Source organism: Rattus norvegicus, chromosome 4 (genome assembly GCF_021556685.1).
Source record: "Rattus norvegicus strain SHRSP/BbbUtx chromosome 4, alternate assembly SHRSP_T2T, whole genome shotgun sequence".
Taxonomy (NCBI): Eukaryota; Metazoa; Chordata; class Mammalia; order Rodentia; family Muridae; genus Rattus; species Rattus norvegicus.
The window spans coordinates 137,285,826-137,297,192 of NC_141537.1; the positions used below are offsets into that span (position 1 = coordinate 137,285,826).

General features: G+C 38.8%; 1 long non-coding RNA gene across 1 annotated transcript; it reads right to left on the minus strand.

Moving 5' to 3' along the window:
- Nucleotides 1–3,251: 3,251 nt before the first annotated feature.
- On the minus strand, nucleotides 3,252–9,928 carry LOC147995005 (uncharacterized). Its single transcript, XR_015687260.1, has 3 exons — nucleotides 9,598–9,928; nucleotides 9,433–9,483; nucleotides 3,252–4,214 (listed from the first exon to the last, which is right to left on the minus strand). It is a non-coding gene; the product is annotated as an uncharacterized LOC147995005 (long non-coding RNA).
- Between the last annotated feature and the right edge of the window lie 1,439 nt (nucleotides 9,929–11,367).

Genomic DNA, 11,367 nt, shown 5'->3' on the forward strand with positions numbered 1-11,367 from the left:
CAACACTGTTACAGAACAGCGGTGAGGAAAAGGGTCATGCCGGCCTATAGCCTATAGTGCCAGGTTTCAGCATGGGAAGTGGAGGAGGAGGAAGCTGGGAGAAGAGAAAGAAGCTGAAATTCTAGGTCTTCTTTGACGGTACAGCTATTTCAGGGTCTGCTTCTAGGGTGTGAAGATCTATCTCAGAACAAAACAAAGAAACAAAAAGAAAGCCAGGAGTAGTGGCCCACATCTCTGGTCTTAGTAATGGGAAGGCAGAGGCAAAGGGATCTCTAAGTTAGAGGCTAGCACGGTCTACATTGACAGTTTTAGGGCAGCCAAGACTCTGATTCGAAAGAAGAAAAACAAAAGGAAGACAAAAAGAAAGAATAAAGCTATCTACTTTAAACATATGGATGCACCTGTAATATCTTACACTCAGGAGGCTGAGGCAGAAGGATTACTACACATTCAAGGACTACCTGGATTATATAATGAGCGACAAGTCAGCAGAACTAGATAGCAAGCCCCCATCATAATGCTTTCACTCCACTCAAATCCAAGCCCCTCCATAAGTATGCCAAGCACATAAGAAATTCTATCAATATTTGTTTGCCTAAGTAATGTTTAGCATCACTGCCATCGTGAAACACCAAGCTCCTAAAATTGGCGGAGGTTTAAAATTGTTCATTATTTCTAAAAAAGATAGATATTCACATCATCTTTTGACTTATATTTAATAGGCCTTTAAACCTTTTGTAAACAAATGCAAGCTAACTGATTGAGGTTATCAATTGGTGGTGTCAAAAACCAAGTCTCAGAAACTTGAATTCATCAATAGGATAAACCCATTATTAACTCCATCTTTTTTATTTATCTGTGGTTGTTTTTTTCCAATTTTTCAAACCTAGTTTACCACTTCTCAGTGGCTATTTCCTCCATTTTGGTATGAATTCATTTCTTCTTTTTATAGATTTAGTTGTTTTATTAAAAATTCTTTGGTAGCTCAAGGCCAAAGCTGTGTTCTGTTGATGTTCTAGCCCCTGCTTCCTGAACGCAGGAGTTACTGATGTTTAATACCTCATCCAATGGACCTCATTTCTTCTCGCCCTTCCTTTTGCTCTTCAACTAATCTGACAGCAGGATCTTTGCTACAGTGAAGGCTTACGGACCACCTCTCAGATACACTGGTCTTTTCCACACTCAGCAAGCCAGCAGATGCTTGATCAGTTTCTGGTATGCAAAGCAATGGTACATTCTGAGGACATACACGGCATGAACTCCTTTTTTTTTCTCCATTAACTATGGTAATAATCACTTAGAGGTAACCCGAAAAACCAGATGATGTGTGGGCCTCTAATGAATTATCTCACCATAGGAGTCAGCTGTTCAGTGCAGATTAATCAAATAAAGAACAATTCTTTTAATAAAAGAAAAATTACTATTTTATGCCACTGCTGTTGTTGCGTCACGGTGTGTGTACAGATTATCTTGGCAAATCAGAAATAACAATAAATTCGTGGATTCTGTATGTGTTTGCGCTCATCCACTCAAAGCTAATGCATCTATCCTTCCCGAGGGCATATGGAACCATGATCTTTTATTGCATGCAGTCCAATTTGCAAAGAGCCATGGAGATAAATTGAATACAATCGCTCAGACCTGGAATCCCACACTTGAGAGGGTGAAGCAGAAGGGTTATTGAAAGTTTGAGGGCAGTCTGGGCTACATAGTATGTTCTGGGTTAGCCTGAGCTACAGTGTAAGATCCTATCTTGAAATTAATTTTAAATAGATAGATAGATAGATAGATAGATAGATAGATAGATAGATAGATAGATAAAAGGACCAGACAACCTTCTCGAGTTTAAATTCATTCTTTCACTTCAGGAATAAAGAGGCTAATGTTTTAGAAGTGTGACAATAAAGCTATTTGATACCAATGTTTCCAGATGAGGATACACACAGTCAGGGTAACCAGTCATGTGAAGGAACAATGTGTAGAGACACATGGTAGTTGACTGCACACATGGCTGACACCTTAGCTGAGCTATGTCATTTGTTCCAGTAGTACTTCAACTCAACCAATTCCAATTCACAAACATGCACTGACCCAATACCGTAATGTGCTCCATGCAAACACATTGAATGATGCTATGCATTTCAAGCCAGGATCTTCTGGGCCAAATGATGCTGTATTTGTTGCAAGAACTGATGTAAGAGCTCCAATCACTTGTTTATCACTCACTTACTCAATCTATAAGAAAAAGGAAGAGTGGCTTTTAAGTATTAGGTTATGCTATGCAAAGGGGATTTCAGGTTCAACAAAAGGCATTTGTAGCCTGATGATGAGAGGAAGGAAAAATGCGTGTGGGAATCTTTCAAATCCTTCAAATCCTGGTTTGTAGATTTAGACCTGACATGAAATTGACATCATTCCTAAATATAGAAAATATTGATATAATGGGTATCCAGTACCTAATTCCCAATGATGAAATTGAATGGCCAAAGAGCATTTTATCTTTAAAACACAAGATATCTATTTTATTAAGGAAAATAAGACAAATAGCATCAGTCAATGGGGACATAGTGATTTGGAACACAACATAAATGTGCTCAGACTAAGCCAGTAGCAGCAATGAAATGTCTAGGACACCTGCTTTAACTGGTGAGCTAATCAGTATTTTAATTAACTTATCAGTACCTGCAAAATGGAAACCTGTGCTTTTAAAAAGTTTGTTCTCCTGGACAGGTTCAAACAGTGCCACTGAGTCTGTGTCCTGAGACTGTGTCCAGCTAATGGTCATGCCACCCATTGGGACATGGCCATCAACTCGGAAGTGCCTTCTACATGAATACAATTTTACTGTAAAAATGATTCTGCTTGTTTTTTTTTTCAGACTCTGTGCATGCCCTGAAATAATGTCAGGAATGCAATCCTGGAAAGCTACTATGACTTCTGCTTCATTATGCAGTTAGTGTCTCCAGTTCTTCCTGGGAATGACATATAAAACCTCCCATCTGAGGAAAACGAGGCAGATTAATGTTGCATAAAACATATATGGTCTGGATTACAAAATCACAATAGCTCTCTCACCAGCGGAGACACTTTCCATTTTCAGATGCTTGTAATTGCAAGAAAAATCTCCCCATGGCTTGATATTTCCTCCTCTTATAATAAGACCTATCAACATGGTAGGAATAAACTTTGAAATAGGAAAATTTGGGTAAGTTTTGTTGGCTGGCTTAGGAAACAGTAGCATAATTATTTTTGATTAACCCTGTTGGATTCACATTTTAATTACAGAAAAGAAGACTTTTCTCACCAGGTTCTCAAAATAAGCTGTTAGAGAAAACATTGGACTTAGGAAATTGTAATGAAATGTTTTACAGCAAAGAATTCTTTTAAAACAAATATTTTTTTTTGGAAATGACTGGCGTCTTGACAACATCACTGTTTACATGCATAGGAAGTTAAAACCACAAACATAATCCAGTCTGCCCTTCGTTCACCTTCTTCTTACCATCTCTTCTTTTGAAATTTGTCTTTTATTCTTTTTGAATACAGATTTTATTTTGTCATTCTTCTTCTGAATTCCCGCCCCCAGAAGTTACATATCCTTATGTCTTAGCATAGTTCCTGTGAGAGGGCTGGTCTAGAGGACCAACCTCTAAGGGGTGGAAAGGGTAAATGCGGATAATAAACAATTTCCTGCAAGGCATAACCACACATACTGACATGCTACTGCAAGATTACCCACCCTAGGCTCCAGGATAACCTGAGCACAGTGGCTTTAATAGGGTCTTTATCCTGGATACCATCTCTGGGGAGGGACTAACAAGCATGTAAAGTGTTTCCTACAGGCAAGAAGCTGTAGGGGGTGATGAGGCCGCAAGTCTTCAGCAATCCACAAATTGGATTAACAGCAATTCAGAAGCTGCCTTTTATATGGAACAATGCCTTAGGGCATGGAGTTCTGATGCCACAGGAAGCAGATAGGGAGAAAGTGTCACTCTCATCGGCATTATTGCTACTATTACTATTTTACTATTACTAATACTATTACATCTTCATGGTTTTATTTGCACATTCAAGTTTTATGTTGTGCTATTCAAAGTAATGCAGGCATAGAAGCACCTCGGATCTCCATCAGCATGTGAATGGATAAAGAAAGTATGTCACAGGAACGCGATGGAACTCACTTGGAACCACAAAGAAGGGTGCAATCGTGATACCTGTAGATGGAAAAAAAAGGTAGAGATTACCAAGGTAAACAAAATCAGCCAGACCCAGACAGTGGTCAACATGGCGGCATGCACCTGTGTAAAAATCAGAGCCTAGAAGCCAGGAGCAGGGACCGCCCTGATTACTACTTAGTACTGGTTGGAATCTCTCTTGTCTTTAACCAGGACTAATTCTTTGATCGCAAACCAGTTATTTAAACTTTTTACTTCTCGGTTTCTTCATCTATAATCTATAGTCTTTATCCATAATGTGAGGAGTAACATTAGCTATATCATAGTGAAAATATTCAAAACGCTCAGAACAATGCCTGTCACACACTAACTGATATAACTTTATTTGCTATCATCAGTAAATGTTTATTTGGAGCAAAATGTATGACAAGGATTGTGAAAGTTGAAGATGCTTTCAGGGGAGGAGGGCAAATTCAGATTTGCTGTCCCTGAAAGTCCCAGTTGTAACCAGGTCTTTATTGTAGCAAGGGTGAAAATGCTGGGAAAAAAAAGGAAAGAAAGAAAAGAAAAGAAGAGAAGAGAAAAGGAAAGAAAAGCACTCTGTACTAATGTTTTATTCAGGTGTATTTTGAAGATAAGGTGTACTATCAAATTCTACTTTAATTAAATGTAAGCTTCTACTAATCTCTTTTAAGAAATGCTCAAAGTGAAAGGACACAGTGGTGGGACTGGTCTCATAGAACTGTAGTTGCTACTCTCCAGGAAACTGAAGCAGGAGGAACTCAAATTCAAGTTCAGGCTGGGCCACACAGTGAGAAGCTGGAAATCATTGTGTGGCAGAGAGCTTGCCTAGCCTATGTGTGGTCCTAAGTTGGACCTCCTAGGCCACTATAGTACCAAAATAAATTGATATATAAACATGGGTATTACTGGAAGACTGGAAGGAGGCAGCGTTCAGGAATACTGCTTTTAGGAGAGCAGCATGAAAGCTGCTGCTGAAGCCTCCCTTTACAGCCTCCCTCCTGAGCAAGTAAGAAGAAAGAAGAATTTTCAGGTGGAATCAGGTTATCACCTCTACACTTTCCTACAAACATGCCATAAAAATTTTGGAAGACAATACCTGCATCTCACCTCTGCAATTTGATACGAACTGGTTTTGGGTTCTTTTTTTTTTTTTTTTTTTTTTTTTTTTTATTAACTTGAGTATTTCTTATATACATTTCGAGTGTTATTCCCTTTCCCGGTTTCCGGGCAAACATCCCCCTCCCCCTCCCCTTCCTTATGGGTGTTCCCCTTCCAACCCTCCCCCCATTGCCACCCTCCCCCCATAGACTAGTTCACTGGGGGTTCAGTCTTAGCAGGACCCAGGGCTTCCCCTTCCACTGGTGCTCTTACTAGGATATTCATTGCTACCTATGGGGTCAGAGTCCAGGGTCTTGTTTTGGGTTCTTAATTAACATTTACTCCTGATGTAATTTGGGAACTTGTAATTTCATTCTCTTGTCTGTCTGTCTATTTGTCTGTCTGTTCTTCTGTCTTAGAGTCCCTAACAATCTACCTGTATGACTACATGGGTAAGCAATTTAAACCTATCAAACTGCATTCATTCCTGGAACCTACATAAATGTAGAAAGAGAAAAATGACTCTATACAGCTGTTCCCCCAGGCTAATGCATATGTGTTATACCCCACCCTACATATATACACAGATGAATGAATGAATGAATGAATGAATGAATGAAAAAGTAAATAATTTTAAAAGCCCTACAAACCAGGCATATATATTGATACATACCCATCGCCCTAGAACTGGAGAGGGAGATGGGCAGAAGTTTAAGGTCAGTTTGTGTTACTTGTTAAGTTCCAATTCATCTAGGCTATAGCTTGAGAGAGAAAGAGAGAGAAGAGAGAGAGGGTGGGGGAGGGGAGAGGGAGAGACGGAGAGACAGAGAGATAGAGAGACAGATGGAGAAATATCAGCAAAAATGCGATTTCTTTAAAAAAAAGTGTGATTCTTTGTTTTAATGAACATAGTTTGCCTCAATTGGATTTCTTCCTTTTATTCATAGATCAGCCATTCTAAGAAAGAGAATTCAAAGTACTGGTTGAGCCTTTTACAAGTATCACAGAGGCAAGATTGGGGGCATGACTCCATTTGCCCTATCATCTAGCTGGCTGTGACCCAAGCCTTTTCCTAGAATTTTCAGGCAATTTACAAAGAGAACATTACAAATATTACCTGCACAGACATAGTACATCCTTTTCTGAAAGAGATCTCTAACAGGAATGCTAACATAGGTAAGGAACCTTGCTCAGAGGCAAAATGTATTCAACCTTTGGGTTTAATCTTAGTACCATTCTGTCATCTGTAAACCTGTAGTTTTCTGAGGAAAAACAGGCATAAGAAAGATTATAAGCCATGTTTTCTGTCAAAACATGTCCGGACCTTCCTAACCAAGTTATAATAATAACTCCTTTGACCTTTTCACATGTGTCTTATTTTATCAACTCTCCCTTCTTATCTGTAAACCTGTAGAATGTTCCTCAGGAGGCCTTTATAATGTCATTTCCTCTCGTTTGCATGGTGTGGTCATGAGAGCCAGAGAAGGCTGTCCAGGGTCTCACTTAACCACTGTCTAACTTATTCCCCTGAGGTAGGCTTTCTCACTGAACCCAGAAGTAGACTGGTAGCCAGCAAGCCACCAAAACAGACTCCCCTGTTGCTAAGGTTACATGTACATGCAGAATTTGAATCTGCCTTTCTTTCCCGTCCCTGTACTCCCTGATTTTTTTTTTTAAATTGGGTAACAGGAATTTGAATTCAGATTCTCATACAAAAAAAAAGCACTCTTGTCCATTAATTTATCTCCTTTGTCCCTAATTTTAAAACATACATATGGATTACATCCTTGGAAAGATGGATCTCATTACTGGTACTCTTAGTGCATAAGTCAATTGTTCTCTCTTCTTTACTCCTAAGCATGTCTAGATTTCTTTTGTTTGTTTTTTGTTCTTTGGTTTTTAGTTAACCCGACTGTTCTTCACATCCAGTCACACTGAGATTCTTTTTTGAAGCATTGGGTCAGTGACTAAGGACAACTCTGCAGGAGGTTCAGCCAGCCATGTGTATTTGCATATTCATCTGCAACTGACTGCTTTATATAGGAAATGAAATGACTAAAAGAGGCATGCATAGTTTTGTCTTAGGTATAAGTGAATAAAATTTTCTCCCCAGATTTTTATACTGAACGCTATAGTTCAGTACCCTATACTGAGTAATATATATATGTATTACATATATATTTACTTATATACAAAAATACTCTCAATACTATTGAGTATACTATTTTATTTTTATTTATTATTGCATATGTGCATATGTGTGTGATGTATATGTGTGTATGAGTACACACATATGTGCGCATGTGTATATGAGTACACATTTAAACATATAGCATATCTGTATAGGTTCACAAACACATTTTGAGAGTTTATTTAACTCTCCTACCTTATTTTTCAGTGTCTTCTTGTTCATACAGCATCACAACTAATTCTCCAACTAATTCATCCAGCTTATTTTGTTGTTATTTATTTTGTTTTTGTTTTGTCTTTGTCCCCATGAGTTCCAGGGACCCACTTTAGGTCCTCAGTTTTTTTGTGGTAAGCTGCCCCAGCTTGCCAGCCCTAAGCAATCCTTCAAATATGCCAGAATGAGTAGGACATAGTGGTACTCCCTTAAAATGCCAGCATTTGGGAGCTGAGACTGCCATGAATTTTATGCTAACTTTGTCTGCCAAGTGATTCTCATGCCAGCTCACATTACAGAATCATGAAAACAAATAAAGCCAGAAATAAGTACAAAGCTGACTCCCCAGAAGCAGATTGTCCAGCTCTCTGACACACACAAGAAGAACAACAAAGAGGCCTTGTCTCCTACAAGGTGGACAGAAAAGGCGAACCCCTGGGGTTGTCTTCTACTCTCTACACATGCTGTGTGGCAAGTGTACACCACTATTCATATGCACAAATGTTAACATACATACATTCATCATATTAACACACACACACACAAAGAGAGAGAGAGAGAGAGAGAGAGAGAGAGAGAGAGAGGTATTAAAGAAAGCAGTAAACACTATGTTATCTGTTATCATTTCATCTTGGGTAAATCTCAGGGGTAGAAATCCACCATTTGATCCTTCTCCAAACAGGATGTGCAATTGACAGTTAAACAATTAATTACTGAAAACTAGAAAAAAATGAACAGATGATGTGGAGTTATAATCTGTAGTCTTTGTTCTGTTCTGTACATCTATGCTTCTTATTACTCCACTGCAATATACCATAACACAGCTCTTGGTCCCCTTGAATACCCAACCACGAGCCCTGGAAGCAGGTGCATTGAGGCTAAGGCCATTCGTACCCCCAGTCAATAATGGCTAATCCAACTGCCATTTTCTTTTCAAATGAGCTTGAGAAAAGTTGGGTTGTTTTTCCAACATGGAGTGAGTAGGGAAGAGCTGCTCTGCTTCTGCAACCAAATCATGTTGATGACATAACAAAGAGAGCCTTGTCCCTTTAAATACCATAAAGTCCACCAGGACTGGTAATAGCACACACGCATAATCGTTTCTTTTGTATCCCCCAGAAATCTGTGCTGAGGGACTTGAGCTCTGCCCCTGCTTCCTCCTAATGAGGATGAAAACTGGGTGGAAACCAGTTTCATAATATTTAAATTCCTTCCTCAGGGCATTCAGGCTGCATACGAAACACAAAGATCAATTATTAGACGGACATAAAATGGAGGTATTATGTGTCAGTCCCGCCCACCGTGAATGACGCTACTCTTTTACTTAACCGTGTTCTCCAATTACTTTTCAAATGATAATGTACACCACTTAACTGGTTACTCTCTACTGGTTGTTATGAGTTCATAAAACATATAGTGATTGTCCACCTTTATGTGAATATGTTTATACATTCAAAAATTTAGTGGAAATAAAGCCTTGTTAGTATTTCTCATTCTTAATACCTTCCTTTATAATACTTTGTATGTTTTGCATTTTTGCAGAGCAAATATATTTTCTTTTGCTTTCTGGGATAGCTTTGCTTTAATTCTAAATTATAGAATGTCAGTTCAATTGTTCATCAAAAATATTCTTTTTTTAAATCAAATGACTGCTTTACTATACTATTCCATTTCAATTTTATCAAACAGTCTGACTAAATTAGCATAGGATCATTCACAAAAGCCACTTACCTGATCATATAACGAGTGTGACTCAAAGAATTTAATTGGGAACACCTGTTCCTAGGTGACAGAAAAGGAGAAGCATCAATCTTGAGGAGACATGTGCATCTTTCTATAAAAGGTGCAGAGTATGCTTTATTATTAAGTCAATATTATCTGGCCATAGAAACTAACCTTCCTTCCAGTAGCCTCTGCTGTTGCTTCCAGTTTGAGAGCGCAAAGAGATGGGTCGATCAAAGTACTTTTAAATGTGAGTCAATTGGTGTGGCATTGTTGAAGGAATTCATTCAGAAGCTGCTGGTGTATCTCCCTGCTTTTGAAGTAGGCCAGTGGGATTCAGACAGGAGAAACTCGGATCGTGGGTAAATGACAGGTCTGAGCTTCAGTGCTGAGAAAGTGCTTCAAACAGAGGAATCAAATGGTAGAAAATAAATAGCACTTTGTCGATCCTGGTCTCCCCAAGCTGCAATTGTTCTGTGATTCTCAGCGTTTCCTGAAAGAAGGCAAAAGGTCAATTGCTAACCTTCCGCTGCCCTTGGTGATGAGTGACTTTCTGCTACTTTTACATAAACAAACACTTGCCCTATGAAAGGCTGCTCTGAAACGCTTGGTCATCAGAACAACTTCACTTGATTAGTGCCCTGATGCTGGGTGATATTTCTGTCCCCTTAACTGAGGAACAGAGGTATTTTTGTTGGTTGGTTGGTTGAATATTTTTTTATTTGTGTGGCTACTTGTTACTGTGTACCTCGGACTATCTTGGAGGTTAAAATGTAGGACTGACTTTCAATGAAATCTCACTCCCCCTACCCCAGGCTTCAGAGCAATGGCGGTTCCAGATGAGCTTTCACGGTTGTTCCCTTTGCATATTTTGAAGATCTAAGTCCTTCGTTATGCCTTAAAATTCTAATCCAATCAGTTTTGAAACTTCAGCCTCCAGACTCCCTTTCTTCTGTTATAACATGGCAGAGAAGACTGAGGATGTGTAAAGCTTCCGCACTTTCCCACATCGGGAAGTGGGAGTGGCTATGGTGAGAATTATGCAAATTCTGCCAAACCCAGGCACCTGTTGCAGGTTTAGGATGGATGACAACTGGGAATAAATCCTGACATTTCTCCTTGCTAGCTGCACTGCTGAGGAATCCATCTGCTCCCTCCTCTGAAGGAAGGAAACAGAGCATGTCATACAAGAATACGGTCAGACTCAGACAAGGCACCTCTAATAAATACCAATGCAAAAGAACGTCCCAAAAAGAGACTTTGATAGGTTTTATATTTTACTTTTTATGTGTATGGGTATTTTGCTTGCATGCATGTCTATATGTCTCTTGTATACATGCTGCTCACATAGGCCAGACAAGTGCATTGGATCCTAGAGAAACAGATGGGAGTTAGCTGCCGTGTTGGTGCTGGGAATTGAACCCTGGTCTTTTGGATGAACAGCCAGAGCCACTGAACCATCTGTCTAGCACTGACTCTGTACTTTAGCTTCCTCACTGTGTGGAATGTCCATTTCTTTTTACTAAATTCTGAAATATAATGATTTCCTCCAAAAGCATTTATTATAAGGATTAAAGTAAATGAGGACATTCTATGTACAGAAAATATTTACATAATGGCTATGCTATTACTGTCAGTATTATTTAAAGATTGTCAAATATGAGTGCTTCTCAAAGTGTGGTTTTCCTCTTATGTTTAAACGGAAAAAGAATAGACCACTATTATATTTTTATTGTATAAATAGTAACAACTTAAAGATATTTTGTTACACATTTTTTTCTAGGACATATATGAATTGAAAGAATTGAGCCATTTTGAACAAAAGCATGTTAAGGAAGGTTAACATCAAAGCCATATCTAAGTAGTAAAATTCTCTGTTCTTCTATTCTTCCTGCTATTCGTTCCCTAAGTGCCTGGCACTGTAGCTGTGGCAATACAGACTGT